The following is a 24,699-nucleotide window of genomic DNA, read 5'->3' as shown; positions in this document are numbered from 1 at the left end:
AAAAAAATTAGATTTTTTTTCCAGCCAGCAATCCATTGCCTATTTAATTGTTAATGTAATAAATCCATGGCTTTGTTGTTTGTGTTGCTGTTTTTTTTTTGGTATCCTAATAAAGCATAACTTTTGGGTGACACTCTATCAAAAATGCTGCAATAAGTAAGAAGGTACATAATAATTCCAATCATCTTTAGTTTTGGTATTAGTACAGGCTTCTCAACAATTTGCTAGTCAGAGTGACTTAATAATTTACTTACTAATGTGAACATCACTCTGACAAATTGTTTAAATAGAGTTTTAAAGTAAGAATAAAAAACACAAAGTACATCTTTTACTGAAACTATCAATAAGTAAATATTGGATCATGCAGAATAAGTACATGGTTTCTGTTCTGGGCTGATACCTTCCTTTTCTCAAAACACATCCTAATCTACATAAACCAGACCTCCATATTTTCTGGGACCAACCAATCAATAATTGATAGAAAGTGACAGATTAGAAATGTTTCTTTTTAATTTCTCATAAACCTTTTATGCAATACAAGGACCATAGAAATTACACTAAGTCTGGGACTGTATTTCTGTGGCAGATTGTTTGGAGCCATATTTGAAGCCATGAATTTCAACCATAGCACTGCATAAAATGAAGAAATAAGGAACAAAGAAAGGCAGAATGGATGTCATAGAAAAACAGAGGAAAGCAAGGAAAGAAGGAGAAATTTTGTAAAATATATCAGGTGCTATATTTTTGGTGGGTGTCTGAAATGCATGTACAATACATGCACATGTATTTCTGTGCCTGTGTGTATAAGTGTGTGTATACGTATGACATGAGGTCAAAGGACAGCTTGAAGAATAGGTCATGGCTTTTCACCTTACTTGAGATAACGTTTTGTTGTTTGGTACTGCAAATGTCAAAGAAGATGCATTATAAATTTCTTGAAATTCTTCTACCTAAGCTTTCATATTACCGTAGGAACACTGAGATTATAGATGCATGCTACCACACCCATAATAACTTGTGTTCTGGAGATTCATAATCAGGTCTTCATATTTACAAAGCAAGTGATTTATATACTAAACTATTTATCTGGGTCCTAAGTGTTCACTCAAAACTCTTATATAAAAAGCCTCTCATTCCCTAGAATATGCTGTTATGAGACAGTTAGTTAATTAGTGAGGGTTCTGATTTTGTGAACAAGATAAGTTCCTCTGTTTTGATTTTTTCAGACTTCAGAACTCTAAAAAAATCAATCTGTTACTGATAGTAATATATTATTTATAATATTTATATTAATTTGTGTTAGTGTTGATGAATAAAAACACAGAATTCCTAATTACTATACAAATATTTTTGGTTGTGCTAATGAAGGAGAGTATACCAATAAAGTCAATGTAAGTTGCTCAGAAATAATCAGCCAAAAGTGCATGTGTTTCTGTAACAAACCTGGAAAATACTGACCTTTTCCAATGACAACTAAAGGGATAGATGTTATTATCCTGTCAGCTTAGGTATCTATATCAAAGTTCTTAACTCTTGTTCCAATCAGTTGTTGAAAATATTGTGTTATCAAGGCATTTTGGCCAATACCTGGAAACATTATTTAAAATAAAACAATTTTGTTTGAAATACTACATTCTCTGTTCAGAGAAATTTAAATACAAGTTTCAAAAGAACTAAACTACACCTCCAAAAACTAAGTCATACTGCTTAAGATAAAATTTTCATTGTTCTGAACCAGTGATCACTTGATTTAGCATTGTTCTAGGATTTTGACAAAATCATCCTTGCTGTGCTACAGCTATAAAACAACAATAAACTATATCTTTTTAAAAAAAATCTCCCTGAAACCTAATATACAGAACAAGAATATTCAAGAAAGTTCCATAAAAGATACATTCTGTCTTCTCTTTTGTCTTCATGTATTGAACAACTGGTTTTTAATCCCTGTTAATTATTTGAAAAATCTTATGACATTTTTGACACTGATTTGATTTGTGCATCTCACAGGCTAAGGTAATATGCACAACAGACATATGCGTCTACAACACTTGTTCTGTTTGGAAGCTCATTTCCTACCTGGTCATGTTTTCTGTCCTTTATTACCAAAATGACATATCTATCCTATTCTCCAATACAAATATTTAATGCTACAACACCAGCTCTGCAAGAAAAAAAAATGTACATTTATTTAATTTGAAGACTGTTTTATAAGATGATCCTTTAAAATCTCAGCAATAATGTTAACGTATGAGATATTATTGATAAATAAATAGACCTTGAAAATGATACAGTCATATTTGTATTAGTTACTTTGTTTTATGACAAAATATTTTGGAAGAGCAATTTAAGATAAGAGAGTTTATTTTGACATCTAATTTGAGAATAGACTTTCTATCATGACAGGAATCTTTAAGTGGCAAGAACAAGAGGCAAAAAGGCATATATGGTCATATTCAGCATGCTTTTTCCTTTGAATTCATTATAAGATTTTATTATCCCCTGGAATGTTGCTGGTCACATCTATTGTAGATCTTTCATATCTGCTATCTTAATGTAGAAACTTTCCTACAAACATGCCCACTGGCTTATCTACTGGGCCAGTCTAGTTTCTATGAAGATGACAATCAACATTAACTATCACAAGTCCATTGTCAACTTAAAACAAGCATATCACTTTTAAGCCACAACGTTTTATCCAAATAGGCTTCTGACATCTCATAATATAAAATGTAACCAACACAATTTCAAGTATTCCTAAAATATATACATATATGATAGTGATGTAAATGGACTCATCATGTTATGAGAGACAGTGCCTCAATTAGAAACCTATGCCATCAAGTAAAACCTCCAGTGTAAAAAAATGGGTTATACCAAGTTGAATTATTGGTAAAACAGTTCTCTAGAACTACCCAAATATCACAGACTATTGCTAAGGTTATTGTTATTGTCCCATAACCAATGATGACAAGGTCTTATAGCTGAAGATAATACTTGTATGAAACAACATGGAAAAATCAAGCTGTTGCCCAAGTAGAAACTTCACCCTTGATCTCTAGTGTACATCGTTCTGGAAGGAATTTTTGCATACTACAGAAGGAGAATGTAATCAATACTATCCATCTACAAACTGTGTGACCAACAACAGCAATCTGACTGTATAATACATTGCTGCAGTTGTGACACAAATGTAATGGGAGTATCTGAACATGTTTTTATTGAAATTGAGGCCCATTCCATGAAATGAAAACCATAGGCTATACTGCAAAGTGGGCTAGAACTGAGACTAGATTATTGAGCTATGAGCAAAGTTACTGCTATTATTCTACAAGTAACAGAACAAAAAAGAAACAAAGTCATATTGATGTATTAATAAACATATACATTGTAGTTAGGCAGCAGCAGTGAAGCTTCCTCTTGTAGTACTTGAGGTTGAACAGACTATAAACACTGAACAATGTGGAGAATGAGAGGCTGAATCATGAGGTTCTCATGAGATGTCTTCAATAAAACCATCCTTTTTAGGTTCATGGATATATGCAGAGTTGAAATCAAAAGAATTGCAAAAGCCAGATGTTGTGGATGAATCCAAGGAAATACTTTCCTCTAGGACAATAGGACTGATACACACATGAATTAACAGACACTGTAGAAACATGCACAAGACCTTCACAGGTTCAAGCGATAGTGTATCCCATCATTGAAAGAGGTAATTTGACACAGGATTCTATTCCTAAACAAGAACCTATTTAAAATTTATGCTCTTTGGTAAAAATAAGTTAGTTTGCTTCATTGGAATCTTACTGGGTATGTCACATTCCAGAAGGGGCTCTATACCCAGGACTTCTTGTCCAACATAAAATACACTTCATGTCTATGTTATTTTGTTTGTGTGCTTTGAGTGTTGATTTTACGCTTTTTGGTTTTTGAAAGAGGGGAGGGAGAGGAAAAAAAGAGAAGGGAACATGCACAAAGTTAGGTGTGTAAGGAGTTATATAAGAGGAAAGTATTTGGGAGGAGTTAAAGAGGAAAAAGAATGAACAAAAGTATTTTGTTAGAACTATTTTTATTTATAAATAGAAACAGCATATCTTTTAAAAATCCTTTTTGTCTTTATCAGTTCCAATAGCATTCAAAGATTTAAGTTCAGATACTCTTTTAAAATTCAGGAAATATATTTACTGTGAACCCCTAGACTATCAGAACACAAGTCACACACTACATACAATGGCACAGAGTAAAATTTCCAATTCTGAAAGGGAGAAATGAGGATAAACCAAGGACATTTTAGGAGAAAAAGGCCAAAATACAGCAAGACAAACACAAAACTGATTCTACATGTACAGTACTTGGGGCTTATAATAGACTCATTAGGGGTCTCAGTGACTTAAATGAAGCTTTTCCTCTCCAGATCTGGCATTTTAGTACAAATAGTCTCATTCTGTAACAAGCTCTCTGCATGAATCTTTCCTTGGCAGGCATCCTATGATCTTCACATCTTTGAAATTCTAAGTTCTTCATTGCAACTTAGGCTTCATCTTCACAGCTTTACATGATGGCTTCTTTGGTCTACCTTGAAGAAAATATATTCTTGATATACATTGTTGAGCTTCAAAACCATTCTAGAACCTTGATAGAAACCCTCACAATATCCTCATTTTTGTATCAATTGTGTCTTCAAAGATAGTAATATGAACACAATGCTACCAAATTCTGCTAACAGATGAAGACATAAATATAGCTTCAACTTCTTGATTATTACATCAACCTCTGCATAACTTCTGAAATGACCAAGGTGAAGTATTTCCTAAGGCTGTTGTGTTTTAGCAGGGAACACTATTAGTGGATTTCATTATTCTGGGTATCTCTTTTCAAGTAAGTTTTGATTTTCACAGGAGGTATTCTTTAATATCTTCCCTCACTAAACTTATCCTCTTCCTCCAGTATAGAATAGAAGGTATAGATGCATATACATATTATACATACATACATACATACACACATACATATATATGTACATTTATGTGGTTGGTGCCCTTGGAGGCCATAAGAAGTTGTCAGAACCTCTGGGACTAGAATTACAGATAATTGTAAGCTATCGTATGGGTGTTAGATATTGATCCTAATCCTCTGGAAGAACAGGCAATGCTCTTAACTGCTGCACCATTTTGCTAACCTTCCAGAAGGCATTTTTATGAGAATAATATCCTTAACTATTATAGATGCCTCCACCAAATGTATCTTGTTGAACATTTAAACTTGACTTCTCGTGCCCTTTCTCCTGAGAGCTCTATGGCCCCCAATACACATACACAAGAACATGAGGTCTGTAAACTGAAGTGGGGACTGGATGCCATTGCTTATGGCATCCACAAATCTGTGTCCAACATGGAAAGTGGTCATAGAGCCATCTTCTTTAATCATATTGGTGGTGTGCAACAGAATACAATCCTGGTGGACAGCCTTCACTTCTGGATCCTCTGGTTCCAGTATTTCACCATAGATGACATTTTTTTTCAAGACCTCAAAAAATCTCTTACCTTACAGGGTCAAACATCCTGCAGATGGTGAACATCTTCCTGTGTGTGCTGTTTGGACCCAATGCCCAGGAGCTCCCCAGCATGTACCAGCACCTAGGGCAAGGCTATAAGGAGAAAGTGTTGCTGCCTATTTTCAATGAGGTACTCAAGAGTTTGATGATTAAGTTCATTGCCTCAAAGTTGATTACCCAGTAGATTCAGGTGTCCCTGTTGACCTGAAGAGAGTTGACAAAGTGTGCCAAGGACTTCAGATTCATCCTGGATGATGCAGCTTTCACAGAGCAGAGCTTCACCTTGAGTACACAGTTGCTATAGAAGCCAAACCAGTGGCCTAGGGAAGTCCAGTAGTCCCAGTTTTCATAGAAAAGGTGAAGTAGAAAAGATGATAGAAGATTATGAAGGCTGAGGAGGAGGCTAAGCCTGCCAATATACTTGGAGAAGCACTTAGTAAAACTCCTAGCTCTATTAAGATCTGAAAGATCCAGGATTCCCAAAACATTTCTAAGAGGATCACTACATCATAGAATCAATTCTCTCTCACAGATGAGAAACTTGTGCTGAATCTACAGAATGAAAGCTTTACTTGGGAAGTGACAGCCTAATTAAGGGCAAGAAATAACTAAGGCCATCAAGAATCACACCAAAAGTGGGTGGATTTCTCCAGTTTTGAGGAGTCAGCTAAGGGGTCAAGCACACGCCATCCTGACCAAGCGTTATGTAATAGATTCCTCTGTACCTGCCCTCTTGGATTAAAGAAGACTGAAGATCAATATTGTCAGTGGGTTTTTCTCCTCCCTGTGTTGGCTGGGGTTTTGGGGAGACAGAATGATTATTCTGTTATTTTCTAAAGTGCTGTCTCTCTCCAAGAATTGGGGGAGATAACCACCATGCCAGGAACTCTTAATAAACTTTTTATTAAAACTCCAACCCAAGAAGGAAAATCGCATCAAGAAAACACAGGAAATAAGTAATTTCAAACAAGCAAAAATAAGGAAATCACATACAAACACAAAAATACAAACATACACACTCTAACAGCACCAACACCAAAATAACAGAAAATAACAATCACTGGTCATTAATATCTCTCATCATCAATGAACTCAATTCACCAATAAAAAGATACAAGCTAACAGAATGGATGCAAAAACAAGATCCATCATGCTGCTGCATACAAGAAACACAACTCAGCTATAAAGATACACATTACCCAGATAAAATGGCTGGAAAGATATTTTCTAAGCAAAGGGACAAAGGAAGCAAGCTGGAGTAGCCAACCTAATATTTAATAAAATAGAATTTCAACCAAAATTATTCAAAAGAGACAAGGAAGGACACTTCATACTCATCAAAGAAAAAATCTACCAAGATGATATCTCACTTCTGAACTTTTATGACCCAAACATGAGACACCTATATTTGTAAAAGAAATATTGCTAAAACTTGAATCACACATCGAAACCCATACATTAATAGTGGGAGATTTCACCACCCTACTCTGACCAATTGACAGGACATCCAGACAAACCTAAATAGAGAAACAATGAAGCTAATAGACATAATGAGTTAGATTGTCCTAACAGACATCTATACAATATTTCACCCAAATATTAAAAAGTATAACTTCTTTTCAGCCACTCATAGATCCTTCTCCAAAATTGGCCATATAGTCAGTCACAAAGCAACCCTCAACAGATAGAAGAAAATTGAAATAACTCCTTGTATCTTATCAAACCATCATGGACTCAAGCTGGACTTCAACAACAACAGAAATATCTGAAAGCTTACACATTCATGGACATTGAACAATTCTCTACTCAGTGATCTCTGGGTCAAGAAAGAAATGGAAAAAAAGAAATTAAAAGACTTTTTAGAATTCAATGAATAATGAAAACACAACATACCCAACTTTATGGGACACAATGAATGCAATGCTAAGAGGACATTTCATAGCACTAAGTGCCTTTGTAAAGAAATTAGAGAGTTCTCATATCAGCAACTTAAAAGTACGCTGTAAAGCTCTAGAACAAAAATAATCAAGCACACCAAAGAGGAGTTTAAGGCAGGAAATAATCAAAATCAGGGATGAAGTCAATCAGTTAGAAACAAAGGAAACAGTACAAAGAGTCAAGGAAATTAAGAGCTAGTTCTTTGAGAAAATCAAGAAGATAAACATATCATTAGTCAAACTAACGAAAAGATATATTACCCAAGTAAATAAAATTAGTTATGAAAAGGTAGACATAGCAACTGACACTAAGGACGTTCAAAGATTCTTTAGGTCTTACTTCAAAAGACTGAACAACACTGTTTTAACCAAATGGATGATTTTCTAGACAGATAACAATTACCAAAGTAAAACCAAGATCAACTAAACCATGTAAACAACCCTATAATCCCTAGGAAAATAGAAGCAATCATTAAGTCTTCAAACCAAAAAATGCCCAGGGCCACCAACATCTAAAATTTACAAAGAACTCAAGATGTTAGACATCAACAACCCAAATAACCTAATTAAAAAGTGGGGTTCAGAACTAAACAGAGATTTTCAGCAGAGGAATCTGGAATGGCCAAGAAGCACATAAAGAAAATTTTAAGTCCTTAGTCACAGGGAAATGGAAATCAAAACAACTCTGAGATTCCATCTTACACCCCTCAGAATGGCTAAGATCAAAAACTCAAGAGATTGTGTAGGCATGCTGAGATGTGAATCAAGGGGAAAATTATTCAATTGCTTGCTGAGAATGCAAGTTGTACAACCTCTTTGGAAATCAATTTTGGCCACCCACTCAAAAATCTTTTAACCCAATATTCATACTGTCTATAAGTAAGACAAGCAATGTGCAGGGAGTAGAGACTGAACAAATGGCCAAAGCAATAACCAGGACAATGTGAGACCAATCCCATGGGCAAGCACTAATTTCTAAAACTACTGATGGTACTTGGTTATGCTTGCAGACAGGAGTCTAGCATGGCTGTCGTCCGAGAGGCTTCATGTAGCATCTTATTTAGACAGATATAGACATCCACAGCCAAACAGTGGATGGAGCTTGGCAATTCTTACAGAAGAATAGGAGGAGGGATGGCAGTCCCGAAGGGGCTAGGAACTCCATAGGAAGACCAACAGAGTCAACTAACTTGGACTCTTGGGGTTCTCAGAGTCTGAACCACCAACCAAAACCATATATGAGTGGACCGAGGCTTCCCTGCTCATTGTAGCAGATGTGCAGCTTGATCTTCATGTGGCTCCTGAAAACCCGGAGTGAGGGCTATGCCTAAAGGTGTTAAGTGATGTGAAATATGTTCTATTAGCTGAGCTGCCTCAGTGGGAAAGGAAGTGCCTAGCCTCACAGAGATTGAAGTGCAGAGGAGAGCACCCATGGGGCCTTACCCAATCAGAAGAGCAGGGGAGGGGAATGGAGGAAGGATTGTAGGAGAGAATGACTTGGAAAGGCCCAATGAGTGGGATATAAAATGAATAAGTAAAAACAGAAATAAATTTAAAAAAAAGAAAAATTTCTCTCCTCCACATAAAAAGGCACATATTTTATATATTTTATTCCATACATTTCTCTGTACCTCTGTCTCATTGATGGCATGGATACAAACACTGAAAAATAATCATGATGCATTGTACAGAATATTCTGATTTATGATTTTATTGCCAAACAAATAAATTCTGTAGTTTGTAGCCCACCCTCACTCACATTCTCAGAATATGAATAGGATGTACTCAGAATTCTTTACAGAATGCAACATAAATGGTCTCTAGCTCGATATCTTATAGAGTCCTTGTTTCTTTTTAAAATTTCATGAGCCCAGTGTGACTGTCCATTTTTCCTGATAACTCTTGTCTTTTAAACCCCCACCACAAATATTAAAAATCTCTTTATAGCATTACAGGTCTACTGTAGGCCAATTTTCTAAATTCATCATTTCTCCTTGAACCATTTACAAGGGCCAAAATCCCACATGATTGACTTATCATAAGTATGTTTCTACCTTTTGTTACTAACTTTCTGTTAGCTATTTCATAATTGTTGCAAAATACAGAGCAAAAAGCATTAAAGAATGTAGGCCTTATTTTACCTCAAAATATGAGAGGATGCAGTACATCACTGAAGATTTACCAACTCCCAGGAATTTAAAATCACCTGGGAAATTGTCCTCTTAGCACATCAATGTGGAATAATCTTCCATCAATGTGTTCATGGAATTGAGAAACCTTACCAACTCTGGGTAGCATTTTTCCCTAGGCCAGAGAACTTACATAAGAATAAAAAGTATGCACTAAGCACTAATATACATGCATTCATTGTATTCTTTTAAATATGGATGTTAAGTGATCATCTGCTTAAAGTTCCTGATTTCTTGACATCCCCACCATGCCTATATCTTCAACTGTGAGCTAAAATAAACTCTTCATCCCTTGGTTTGCTTTTGTCAAGGTATTTGCCATAGCTACAGAAAAGAAACTAAGAAAGCAAAGAATCTGTGGTGGTTTAAATGAGATATTCCTTAAAAACTCAGACATTAGATCACTTGGACTTAAAGTGAGTACATGTACTTTGGGAAGTAGTATAGTGTTGCTGAGGGAAATAGATAACTGTAATGGGTTTTGAAAGATTGTCTCCTCACTTCACTTTCAATTCATACTCTCTGCTTCAAGCTTATGGTCAAACATAAACTCTCTCAGCTTCCTATTTCTGTCACCATGCCTACAGCTTTCAGCTATGCCTCCCTGCTATGTTGAACTATTATAGTACTGACACTATTATAGTAAAAACAAACTTTCTCTCATAAGTTGTTTCTGGTCATGATATGTTATCATAGAAACAGAAAATGCAGTAATATAGAACTCATTTTGGCAGAATCTTGAGGTAACTAGACACATTGCATTCAAAATCATGATATATATATCAGGTTGCTGTCACCTTTATATTTACTTACTTACTCTAGTACCCTAGCCCATGCCATGGTGACATTCATATTTACATTGAGTCTTCCATTCCACTTAACTTAATGAAGAAATATCCTTAAGGTATTTACATATCCTTGTTCATTGTGGATCTATTAACAATCCTTATTAAAAAAAGATCAAGTTAGATGTCCATTAATGTAACTGCCTGTTCTGCTCCATGTTTGGGGGGCACTTTGTCCCAGCCCAAGCTGCTGCTCTGATCTGCAGGTCAGAGTCTAGCAAGAGAGAGAGTGGGGATGGAGGGGTGAGAGATGCAAAGAATGGAGACAAGACAGAGTCTGATCAAGTCTCTCTTTATTAAAAGGAAATCCTGGATATTTATACCCTTTACTAGGTGCCTTGCCCTTGTGGACAAGCACAGCTGAAGGCACTGCATCATGTGCCTTGCAGCATCGATATAACATGCGCCTAGCTAGCAGTGTGGTGACCATGCCTGCCTAGCAGGTGGTGGCACTAAACAGCAAAACAAGATATGTGAGAAAAACAAGATGTTTATTAGAGTGTGCTCAGCTGCTCTGGGCTGTTGAAAACAAGTCTCTTGTCAGGGTATATGGCTTGAGATGGCTACAAAGATGATAGCCACTGTCAGCTAGGAGTCGGCTCCCAACACATCAACTGATGAATGGATAATAAAAATGTGGTACATACACACAATGGAAAGTTATTGAGCTTTAAAGAAAGATGAAACCATGAAATGTACAATTAAATGGATGGCACAGGAAAAATTATACTTAATGTGCTTACACAGGCCTTCAAATAAAAATGCCATATGTTCTCTCTCATATGTGAGTCCTAGCTTCAAATTTTCTGTTTAGCCTGGAGTACATATCAAAATTAGAAAAATAATGTAGGTCAGTGTGTGGTGGCATTGATTTCTGGAGGTGGGACACTATAACATAGGTGGGAAGAATGTAGAGAAGAGTCATACTGTAGGGTGAGAAATATTTGAACCAGTAGTAAATTCTTGAGGATGGGGAAATAAGGAGGCAAGGAGCTAACCAAAATGTATGTATATGAAAAAGCTACATGAGAACTTATGATCTTGCTACCAAATAAAAAGTATAATAAAAGGAGATAGATAAATGTAGTTAGATAAAGGAGTATATAAAAGGAAATAGATGAACACACCTGATGAAATAATGAAAAACATGGAGTATTGACCTAAATGTTTTAAGGAGGGATGAAGGAAAGAGCTGTGGGATGCCTTTATAGGCCTTACTGAAGCATTCTGTGACAATTATGCAATCCCAGTGGCTTGGTATGGGCACAGAGATGAACCACTCTGGAGACAGTTTCAAGAACCGGCGACAGCAGGTGCTTCAATGAATGTGCCTACCTATGTATATAGTGGAAGTCTATAGACTATGATTGGTTAGCACATTACTTTAGATTGGACAGCGAGCTCTTTTAGTACCAGTATCTCTCTATGCAAAAGAGCATATAAAAGGAGCTATTGAGAGTACAGACACATGAATAGACCATCTAGGGGCTATTTACACTACTTCAGAATTCTGTGTCCTTACTACTTGGAATACTCAGGAACATGGTATGTCTTTATTTCAAAGTGCAGTGTGCCAGATAGGCTGACTGCCAGGTCATGGCTGCATTTTTCCCACTTGGAAAAAGATATGTAGATATTGGCCTAACAAAAACTAGGATGTATAAAGAAGCCTTATTAAATCCTACTAGTTAAGCTAATTAAATAAATAGAGAGTTTGAATAAAACTATCCTACATGGACAAGCAGCATTGTTCTCAGAGGACATGGAATATTAAATGAAAATTTAGTGCCAAATTACCTTTTTTCTAAGAGTACTTGTTCATTGTTCTTTGTGCAGCAGCCATTGCTAAAATGCCTATGCATCTGTGGATAATGTTTCCCATGTACTTGTATAGAGGCCTTACTACTTATACATGGTAGGATCTTTGTTTGTTTGTTTGTTTGTTTAATATAGAATATTTCTACGTAACATTGGCTTTCCTTGAATTCACTAGGTATACGGGGCTAACCTCTGTTTCACAGATATCCTCCTCTATCTGACTCTAGAGTTCTGGGATTAAAGGCCTGAGGGCTTTTTTAAAAAAAAAAGGCTTGAATTTGGGAGGAAGGTGGAAGATATCTTGGAGGAAACAATGGGAAATGAATATTACCAAAGTATATTGTACAGATGAACAAAATTAAGTTTTCCCTCAGAAATAGCCAGAAATTTGTATCAGAGGTGATTCTAGATCCTGTCAAGTTGACAATATTAACCATTTGGAGAATTCATCCCAAAACCATGAATACACTGTACTGGTGAGAGACTGTTGACAGTGAGCAAATGTTAGCCATTGGTTTATAAAGTTTATACTTGAAATATTTTCAGTGCCAGTGATAGGGAGGTGCTATTGTGGAACTCCTTCATTGGTATACTAAGTGAAGAATTGCAGATGTGGAAGATTAGGCTGTTTTGGATACTAGAATTGAATAATTCCCCAATTAATTTATATGAAGTACAATGAAGAATTTGGATTTAGACTTAATATGCATTTTTCTGCTTACATTGATTAAGTCAGATATTTTTAATAGATTTAAGCTTGGTTTTCTTAAGCTATCCTAGATTATGCTTGAATTATTTCCTATACCTCTTCAGCTTAGTGAATATGGTTGAATTTCAAGTGTAAGGACGTTTATGAATTAGAATTTTGGGTAAAACTTTGAATTGTTTGTTCATCTCTGTCTTGGCTTCTTTTCTGTGGCTGTTATAAATCATAAGAAAAATAATATCTAGTATATCAGATCAAGGGATTTCTTGTAGCCTTTGCGCTATTTAATTACTGAGTTTAGGAATGTCCTTGTAGGATTGAAAGTTTTGCCTTCATCCCCATTTCAACTCCTTGTCAATAAAATCTTTTAAATGTGTGTGTGTGTGTGTGTGCGTGTGTGTGTATGGTCGCTTTACCTGGCATTGGATCCTCAGGGAGATGGGTTACTGAGAGTTGTTGGATGCCATGTTGGTACTGGGATCAAAATTCAAGTATTCCACAGGAGTAGTCAGTGCTCTCAACTGCTACACTATTTCTCCAGCACTACATTTCATGTCTTAATATGCTTCCCTGCAGTATGCAATGTTTAACCTCTTCTTAGAACATCCTACTCTTTAAACTCTATTTTAAAACGCTGAGTCTTGAGCAGCTTGTTCCAAGATTTAAGACGTTCAGAGGAAATGGCAGAACAACAGAGATGGAAATCTATCTATCTATCTATCTATCTATCTATCTATCTGTCTGTCTGTCTATCTATCTACCTACCTGTCTATCTATTTATCTAAATGGTTACTTTTAAGTAGGAAGTTGGAATAAAGTAGAATCACTTGGGAATGGAATCTCAAAGAGGGATTTGCTGGATCAGATTGGATAGTGTGTGTATGGGGCAGATAATTTAGATTACATTGGTTGAGGAGGGAAGACTTGTCTATTTTAGGTGGGACCACTCTCTAACTGGGATCCTGGAATACATAAATAGAAATAGACCCTAAGTAGAGACAGGTATTTATTGCTCTCTGCTTTTTGACTACATGTAAAATTGAACTAGTTGCTTCAAGTTCAGGTTGTGACCTTACCATTATAGTGGACTAGTCAGAAACAGGAAACCCAAATAAACCTGTATTCCTGTAAGTTGCTTTTTATAATTCACATTTTATAAGTATATGTTTTTAAACATTTTAATTTCACTTTAAAATAATTTAGTTATTTAATTAATATTCAATTATATATAATTTATCTTCAAAATAAAACCCACTAAGATATTAGCTATTAAACTCATTTTAACAGAACCCTGTAAAGTACTATTCAAGCACTGACTACTGCAGTGTATATGAGAATTTTATTTTACTCTAGTAGTTACTGGTCTAAAGTAATTGATATTCTCTGAGCTCTGAGTCCCAACCCACCATCATACCAGAGATTTAGTCATCGTTGTTGTATTATTTAAGTAGAAAACAGAATGAATCTTGCAAGTAATGGATAGAAAATCTTACTCAATCACTAAGGAGAGTGCTCCATCTTGAATTGAGATGCATGTCACATCACTGGAAATGATTTTGGGAAATCAAGCAGAAACACAACACACACACACACACACACACACATTCAGCCAGGCTGTTCCTCATGCAGAATATTCTTTGGAATTCATAATTGTATCCTTATTTACTAACTGCCAGGAGATGTGGTTTGCTTCAAATGCCACAGACTTCACAGTAAAAGGTTTAAATATTTGTTAATCCAACTAAAACACATAATCATAGAATGTCCCTCACATGACTGACCAGTAAATAAATATAAAAATAGATTGATTCCTAAATAAATCTAGAAGAATTTTCTATCAAATCTGGTAGGGCTAAAATCTGTTTTTGTATATAATAAACTATCTACCATCATTGCCAGTTCTCCAGTTCCCTTTAGCCATAATGCCTGGGATTTGGACATTTCCCAAAGATTTCTGATTAAAGCTGCCAAACAGCACTCACAAAGCTGTGTGAGTCCTTTGCTCTTTGACTATTGTGTATCTTTAGAACTGTGTGACATTTGCCTTCATCCTGGTTGGAGGTCCACTTGTAATGCAAAGGAAAGTCTTGACTGCCTGTAAATTGTGAATATAAAAGGGGAGGAGATGTTTTGACGAAAATGAGAACTGAGACTCCAAGTGTCTGTGGAAAACTAAAAATCTGAATGTCAGCCTCCCCTAATTTCTACAGCAGTAAATGTTGGCCCTGAAATTCCTGAAGCAAATTTGAGGCATATAATCAAGTGTGATTTCTCCTGATTACTTCAGAACTAATTAGGAGGTGCCTTCCCACCCTAAACCTGCATTTAATTAGTAATATCTGGGAAGAAGATTTGCATATATTTCAAGTCATATTATGTCATGAGGACATTTGAGGTGATGAAAACTGACATTTATTATAATACAATAATGTATCACATTGAAATCAGCAGTCATTAGAAATTCACAGCTGCAGAATTGGGAGCCAATGTTAATTGATGAGACACAGTGACTCTGCCTGGTGAAGCAAATCAGAGCATGAAGCATAAGGAATGTAAATATGCGAAGTCAGGATATCAAAGGAAGAGCTGCAGACACTATGATTGGTACAGGTTCATGGATGAAGTTTTTCGCATCCCCTCTTTTTCCTTCCCTTCTCCTTAAATATGCCTCTCTTCTTCTCAGCTCTTTAGAAAGTGAAGGCTATGAGTGGTAGAATAGTTTGTTCAAGATCACTGCACTTGTTGCCTCAGTCAATGTGTGAAACCTAACTTTAATATTAGAGGTTGAAGCATGTGATTTTTACTTTCCTCAAGATAAGCATGTTCCTGTTAATACAAATATGCTCTTCTGCATACATATGTAACAATAGGGTTGGAGTTGGACCAATAGTGATTAAGCTAAGTGAATTAGAATTCTCTGCAAGACTTTATGCAACTCTTCAGGAAGAGAATTTTGTTCTGTTTAATATCCAAATTTGTAGTTCTGTGAACAATAATGGGTTTAAGCAGCATTTCTGCTTCCATCATGGAAAATCTGATCTACAGATAAGTGTAACAAAGAGGAAAGTAAATCTAAATGTGAAGGCCAGAGGAGTATGCCTTTTGAAGTTAATCTAGTCCCTGAATCAGATAAAGACCCAGCTACATCTGTAGATATTAAGCAGCATCCATTCTGTACTATGCTGTGTATCTTCCCCTTCAGTTTAACTCAGGTGAAAGTATCCACTATCTTGAGCAAAACATTTCTACAATAAGAGATGAAAAGAATATTGCATATGTGAGAAGCTTATGTGATATAGAGTAAGTAACCTTTTTAAATTGAATACCCCATCTCTGATTCCAAAATTTTAACCCAGGACTTGATATTTGCATCACAGAAAACATTTGAAATATATTCTTTCTCAGTCTCTCTACGTTCTTCATGATACCTAGGTAATCCCAGCAACAATAAGATGAGGCATGAGTATTCAAATAAAAAGCCAGCCTGACTATATAATGAATTCTGTTATTGAGAAGTAATTTCTCAGAAACAAAACTATAAAAAGCAAAAAGGAAAAACTAGAGAACTAGGGGTAGGATTCAAACACAGATATTTGTATTTTGTTGATACTCCAATAATTTTGTCATTTGAAAAAATCATTTCTTTAACTCTAATAATTATTTTGTTTTACTGTTTATTTTGTCTCTTCACATTTCTTTTTGTAATATTTAATTCTAGTCTTTTGCATTAAACTTACATCTGAATTTAAAGTCTTCTATATACAACATAGAGTTGGATGATGCTTTTTATCTATTCTGACAGGTTTTTTGCCTAAAATTTTTAAATCCATTTACAACATTATTACTGACACTTTGAATTTCTAACATTAATTACTTTTTGTATTTCTCACTTTTATCAATTTATTATTTGTTCACTTCTTCCTTTTATATTAATGGAATATTTTAACATATTTATTTCTTTAACAATATTTTATCTTTATTTTTTAGTGGTTTATTTATGAGGTGGATATTTTTCTAGGGCTGGCCACATACGGTTCAGTGTCTCAAAATACTAACACAATTCCAAAGATATAGGAACAAGAATTTCTACATGGTAGTATTTCTTTTTAATTATTTTTCAGCTTTTATCTAAATATATGATATATTTATTAGCATTGTATACACAATACATTGTAATCATTATTTTGCCATTTCTAGTACTTTATATTTCATTTGCAATGATGTTTTCAAACTTTTTATATGCTTCATCTCCATAGTTTTAATCCCAGCCATATATTCTGTTGACCTTATTTCATGCAATTACAATAAATATGTTTAGGGGATGAAGGAGAATAAATATATTCATGACATCTTTCATAGTTTCATGATTGTTTTAAATAATCATCTTTTCAGTTTGGTTAGAAGAATGTGAAGATAGATGTTAGGTGAAATATCCTTCTTAAAATATTTATTTTTATTTTACATTTAGAAGTGCTTTGCTTGCTATATATGTACATGCACCATGTGTCTGTGTGGTGCCTACAGAGGCTAGAAGAGGGTATCAGAACCTCTGGAACTAGAGTTACAGATGGCTTTGTGCCAACATATAGGTGCTTGCTATTGAAATTTGGTCCTCTGCCAGAGCAATAATTGCACGTAGCCACTGTGCCATCTCTCCAGCCTGAAATATTCTTAACTAAAATGGGACAAGCTATTACAGGAAGCAAAACTAACTCTTGAAACAAAGGGAATCCCTAAGTTTAGATATTTTTAAAAAGGGAGAGAAGTCTGACTAGAAACAAGGTAAACAAGTTTTGAGGCACTTACTTGTTGGTAGCTGTCAGAAGCTTATGAAATGTATGAGATAAGACATAAGGCTATAAATCAGGTTGTTTGGGACATAGGTCATAGAAAGGTATTATAATGTAATTCTGTAGGCAAACTTTCTGACTCCAAGACTGGAAGTAGAAAAAGGAGTGAGGAAGAAATTATGTTATCTTCAACATCCTCTGGTGATCTATATTATTTTTTCCCAAGTTTTTGGTGCTGTTTGGGCAAGTTTTTGATGTTCAGGAGGTAGAGTCTTTTTTGAGAAAGTACATACATCACTGAAGGCAGGTTTGAGAGTTAATAATTTCATCCCACTTTCTGTTCTCTCTCTTTACTTTTTATATGTAGACGAAGTGTGGTTCTGCTTCTTGTTTCCTGTTGCCACATCATTCCTTTTCCAACATGATACACTCCATCCTTCTGGGTCTCTGAGTCAAGATAAATTCTTTCTTCCTTCAGTTACATTTTTGTATAATAATTTAGAACAGCAATAGAAAAGGAACCACCTTCTTTGATATAAAATCATTTTCCCCAGTAAGTGATTCTAACACCAGGGAGTCTTTTACCTAGGAGCTTACCTACAATAGGGAGCCTGTTGGAATCTGAAAATGAAAGGCTGCTTATATTGGGGCCTGAAAGGCAGATAAATTCTAACATTAGATTCTTAAAAATACAATGCTTAACTCCATAGGGAAAAATATTGTTTATTCTGTGCAAAATATGAATATCATTACCTAGGACCGTGGGTTCAAGTTAAATAGCGTAACATATTACAAAGGAGAAATGATTACATGAGGTTATTATTGTTGCTTTGGGGTTCTTGTTGTAATCACAGAATCAAAACAAGTCAAAAATGCCATAAATTCACACACTTCCCAAAAATATCATCGTACAAACATCAGGTAGGTAGGTTTTAGCAAAACTTGCAAATCTCAAGTCTAAGTTTCAACGAGCTTCTCATAACATTTTTAAGTTGTGTCAATGAAAGTTAATAACTACATTTATCAAGGATTTACCTGGTAGTCAAAATGATGTTATGTCAGATGCACAGGAATATGATATGTCTATTTATTTAGTGACAAACCAAGGTAAGATTTCAAGACAAGGAAAACTAAGAATACATGAGATAACTGTGTGAGTCTTTTTGAATTCAGCACAATTAATAACATTTCCTACAAAGACTGTTGACATAGAGATAATATTCCTTTTCATTCATTATTTATTTATTTATATTCCAGCCATTGCAACACCTCCTAGTCCCTTCCCCCATTTCCTCACACCATTTTCCCTCTCCATTGCTTATAAGAGGGTACTTGCCCTCTCCAATCCCCAGTCAGTATCCCCCTTCCCTGGGGCCTCAAGTCTCTCAAAGATTATGTGTATTTTTTTCCCACTGAGGCCAGACCAGGCTATTCTCTGCTGTATATGTGTTCAGAGGCCTAACAGCAACCCATTGATGCTGCCTGATTGGTTACTCAGTCTCTGGGATCTTCCAGGGGAGAAGGTTAGTGAAGAGTGGTGGTCATTTTCCCTTTCAGCCCCTTCAGTCCTTCCCCTAATTCTTCCATAGGGAGCCTTGACATCAGTCCTATGTTTGGCTGTAAGTATCTGCATCTATCTCAATCAGCTGCTGGTAGATCCTCTCAGAGGACAGCTGTGCCAGGCGTCCCTCTGTAAACACATCATAGCATCACTAATAGTGTCAGTCCTTGGTGGGCCCCCATGAGATAGATCTCAAGTTGAGTTGGGCTCGTCACTGGACAGCCTTTCCTCTCTCTTCTCCTTTTTTGTCCCACCAGTTATTTTAGACAGGAATAATTCTGGGTCAGAAATTTTGACTGTGGCTTGGTAATCATGTCCCTCAACTTGGTGGTCTGTCTAGCTACTGGAAGTGGACTCTTCAAGTTCCCTCTTCCTACTGTTCAGCATTTCAGCTAAGGTCACCCCAACTGAGTCCTGAAACTCTCTTACATGCCAGGTTTCTGTTACTTTCTAGAGGGACACCTACCCCCATTCCCAGAACCTACATATTTCCGTTCATTCTTCTGGTCCTCTGGGCATCTCTCCTGTTTCTCCCCCAAATACTTCATTCCCCTTTGCTCTCCCTTACCCCTTTCCCACACAGGTACTTCCCTCCATCTGCCTCCCATGATTATTTTGTTTCCCATTCTAAGTGGGATTAAAGCATCCTCACTTGGGCCTTCCTCCTTGCTAAACATTTAATGATCTATGGGTTGTATCCTGGGTATTCTGTAGTTTTTGGCTCATATCCACTTATTAGTGAATACATACCATGCATGTCCTTTTGGGTCTGGGTTACCTCCCTCAGGATGATATTTTCTAGTTCCATCCATTTGCCTGCAAAACTCATAATGTTCTCATTTTTAATTGCTGAGTAGTATTCCATTGAGTAGATGAATCACATTCTCTGTATCTATTCTTCTGTCGTGAGACATCTGGATTATTTCCAGTTTCAGGCTATTACAAAAAATGCTGCTGAAATCATAGTGCAGCATATTTCCTTGTATGATGAAACATTTTTTGGATATATGCCAGAGTGGTATAGCACAATTTTCAGGTAGAACTATTTCCAGTTTTCTGAGGAACCACCAGATTGATTTCCAGTCTAGTTGTACCAGATTATAAACCCACCAGCAATGAAGGAGTATTGCTCTTTCTCCATATCCTTGCCAACATGCGCTGTCACTTGAGTTTTAGATTTTAGTCATTCTGATTGGTATAAGGAGGAATCTCAGGGTTGTTTTGATTTGCATTTCCCTAATAACTGTGGACATTAAAGATTTCTTTATGTGATTTTCTGCCATTTGAGATTCCTCTGTGGAGTCCTCCTGAAATCATGCGTTGTTCACTTTTATCTCTCTAAAGCTGAAAGCTCATGGCAAATCTGTGGCTGACTGCCTCTGGCACCACCGAGACAAACAAACTTTGCCACAGATATGGGGAAGGACCCTCTTATCCTTAAAGGGAATGGCCCAGACCCAGTTTCCTTATGGGGCCGAGGATTGATATGCCTGTCTGATACCACAGAAGGTACAGCGAACTGGCTACCAAAAAGATTAATAAAAAAATAGATACCCCACAAAGCCAGGCACAACCATAAATACGATGAATAACAATTTACATCCAGGGAAGAGAAATCTCCCTGAGAATTCCCTTCTTTTTCCTTTGCAGGTAAAAATGAATCACCCATGATGTCTGCTGTTAGAAGTTCTAATCCAGATGCTGGCCTCCGAATTTACACTACTCAGACCTTTGAAGGGCCACTGACAGAAACATCAAACAGCTAGAGACTGACATCACTAATCTGAAGAAATCCCTGTTTTGCTGTCTGAAGAGACCTCCTAAAATCGCAAAGATCCTTATTGGACTTGATTTATTCTATTACAATAGAAAAGTCTGTGTACAGCTCTTGATTATGTACAGCTCTTAAAGGAGAAGGTTGCCTTTACATAGAAAAGACAAGGAGGGTTAAAGAGAGAATGAAACAGGTAGTGAAGGCCCTAAGAAAAATCAGAGAGAGAAAGAGACAGATGAAGGCTGGTACAAGAATTGGTTTTCAGCCTCTCCAAGGTTGTCAACCCTATTTCCTCCCATCTTGGGACCATCGTTTGGGTTCTTTTTGCTTTTTTATGCTGGTCCCTGGCTCTCAAATAGGCAGACTAACTCTGTGATACAACAGATAAATAATTTGGTTGCAAAACCTACTCAGATACATTATCATAAGTTAGCTGTGGAGGACCACAAGACTCAAGATGAGGTTGTTATTTTATACAGGGTGTCTCCAAAACCCATCTCCACCCAACCTAAAAGGGGGGACTTCTGCCCCTAGACCAAGCAGAGAGGGGCCATCCAGAACCCCCTCTGTCAGGTGATCTGAATTCTTGCTTAGGCTGCAAGGCTAAGCACTGCAAGGGAATATAAATAAAAGATAAAAATATCTCTCTGGGTTTCCTGAGGGACAATCCTGACTGCATAGGGGTTGATGTCAAAAGTATCCCCTCTCCAGGAAAAAGATATTGGGATGGGTATGGCCCTCATGCCTCACTGGACAACGACAGGAGGACTGGAGCCATTACAAGGTCCCCTTCAAATACTGGAGGTCAGGCCTCTTTCCCTGTCTTCGCAAGTTAAGAATTGCCATAGCCCTTCTATACTTAGAAAAGGGAGGAGATGTCAGGGGCAACCCTGCTTACCCACTGAAGGCCTAAAATCATCCATAGGCCTAAAATCAGCAATAGACCTGTCATACATGTATACTAACACCAAGTCTTGGGTCTCAGTGGAAAAACATTAAAACAGATGGCTATAAGCTAATGTAAACTGGCAGGTTTGTGGAAATTTACCAGCCTGAGTAGTCATAGACCTTGTAAATAGGTAGCCTGGGCAGACAATACCAACTTAGATAAGGACAATCGAGTCATAGGCAGAGGTCATAGTCAATTGTCCCCTGAACCTTCACCCAGCCGATACCCGGTTCTGATGATATCTGTATTCCCCCTGATCACCCACACTCCAGTGTCATTCCCTTCCCCACATCATGCCTTTCTGTGTTTATAACTCCTGTGCGAATGAATTACGATTTGAGAAAAAATAAATTAAAAAAAAAAAGAAAAAGAGAGATTCCTCTGTGGGAAATTCTGTTTTGTTCTGTACTCCAATTTTGAATTGGGCTATTTGTTTGGATGCGAGATTGACTTCTTGAGTTCTTTACGAATTTTGGATATTAGCCCTCTGTAAGAAGTAGGGTTAGTGAATATTTTTTCCCAATCTGTAGGTTGCTTATTTGTCCTATTAACATTGTCCATTTGCCTTACAGGAGTATTTCAGTTTCATGAGGTCTCATTTATCAGTTGTCAATCTTAGAGCCTGAACCATTTGTGTTTAGGTCATGAGAATTTCCCCTGTCCTAATATGTTTGAGGATATTTCCCAATTTCTCTTCTATTAGATTCAGTGTATCATGTTTTATGTTGTGGGTTTTGACCCACTTGGACTTGAGCTTTGTGCAAGGTGATAAATATAGGCCTATTTTCATTCTTCTACATGCAGACTGCCACGAAGACCAGCTCAATTTATTAAAGATGCTTTCTTTTTCCATTGTATGGTTTTGGCTTTTTTGTCAAATACTACATTTATTTTTGGGCATACTATTCTCTTCAATGGATCTACCTGTCTGTCTCTGTACCAATACCATGTGGTCATTATCACCATTGCTTAATAATATAGCATGAGGTCAGGGATGGTGTTTCCCTCAAAAGATCTTTTATTATTAAGAATTATTTTGGCTATCCTGTTTTTTGTTGATATTCAGTTGAAAATTACTCTTTCCATGTCTGTGAAGAATTATATTGGAATTTTGATGGGAATTGCACCAAATCTGTAGATTGATTTTGGTAAAAGTCCATTTTCACTAGGTAAATTCTACCAATCCATGAGCATGTCATTTCTTTCCATCTCCTGAGTTCTTCTCCAATATTTTTTCTTCAGAAATTTGATGTTCTTGTCATAGAGATCTTTTAATTGCTTGGTAGGGTTACACCAAGGTTTTTATATTATTTGTGGCTATTATGAAGTATAGTTGGTTCCATAATTTGTTTCTAAGCCTGTTTAACATATGAATAAGGGAAGTCATCTGATTCGAGTTAATTTTATATCCAGTCACTTTGCTGAATTTATCAGCTGTGGGAGTTCTCTGATAGAATTTGGGGGGTCACTTATATATACTATCATATCATCAGCAAATAGTGATACTTTAACTCCTTCCCTTCCAATTTGTATCCACTTGATCTTTTGTTGTCTAATAGCTCTATATAGAACATTTAGTACTATATTGACAAAATAGAGAGTGAGCACTCTTCTCTTGTCCCTGATTTTTGTGAAATTTCTTCTAGTTTCTATCCAGTTAATTTGATGCTGGCTGTTCATTTGCTATATAATGCTATTATTATGGTTAGGTATGTGCCATATTCCTGATACATCCAGGACTTTTAAAGCGAAGGAGTGTTGCATTTTGCGGAAGGCTTTTTCAGCACCTAAAGATATGATCATATAATGTTTTTCCTGAAGTTTGTTTATATAGAGTATTAAGTTGATGGATTTTTTGTATATTTTTCATATATTGAACCATCCCTGTATCTCTGGGATGAAGCCTATGTGATTGTGCTGAATGACGGTTTTGATGTGTTCTTGTATTGCAAGAATTTTATTGAGTATTTTTGCATCAATATTGGACTGAAGTTCTCTTTCTTGGTTGAGTCTTTGTGTGGTTTAGGTATCAGAATAACTGTGACTTCCTAGAATGAATTAGGTAGTGTTCCTTCTGATTTTTTGTTTATGAAATAGTTTGAGGAGTGTTTTTTTATTAGATCTTCATTGATGGCCTCGTATAGTTTTAAACTAAAATCATCTGACCCTGTGCCTTTTTTGTTTTAGAGGTTTTAATGAATACTTCTATTTCTTTTGGGATTATGGGACCATTTAGATAGTTTAACTAAATGTGATTTAACTTCAGTAAGTTGTGTCAATTTAGGAAAATAATCCATTTCATCTAGATTTTCTAGTTTTGTTGAGTATAGGCTTTTGTATTAAGATCTGTTACTTGTTGAATTTCATCAGTTTCTATTGCTATGTTTCCATTTTTATTTCTATTCTGTTAATTTAGATACTATCCTCTGTGACTTATGTTATTTTGGCTAAAGATGTATCTATCTGATTTTCTAAAAGTACCAGCTCTTAGATTTGTTGATTCTTGGTAACATTCTCTTTGTTTCTAAGTAAATAATTTCAACTCTGAGTTTGATTATTTTCTACTCTCTACTCCTGGG

At 36.1% G+C, this 24,699-nt stretch overlaps 1 pseudogene; it reads left to right on the top strand.

The window, feature by feature from the left end:
- The first annotated feature begins 5,292 nt into the window (after positions 1-5,292).
- Positions 5,293-6,159, top strand: LOC114623265 (annotated as a pseudogene).
- Positions 6,160-24,699: the final 18,540 nt, after the last annotated feature.

Source organism: Grammomys surdaster, unplaced genomic scaffold (assembly GCF_004785775.1).
Source record: "Grammomys surdaster isolate TR1022 unplaced genomic scaffold, NIH_TR_1.0 195, whole genome shotgun sequence".
Classification (NCBI taxonomy): Eukaryota; Metazoa; Chordata; class Mammalia; order Rodentia; family Muridae; genus Grammomys; species Grammomys surdaster.
This window is presented reverse-complemented; position numbering and strand designations above follow the sequence as displayed.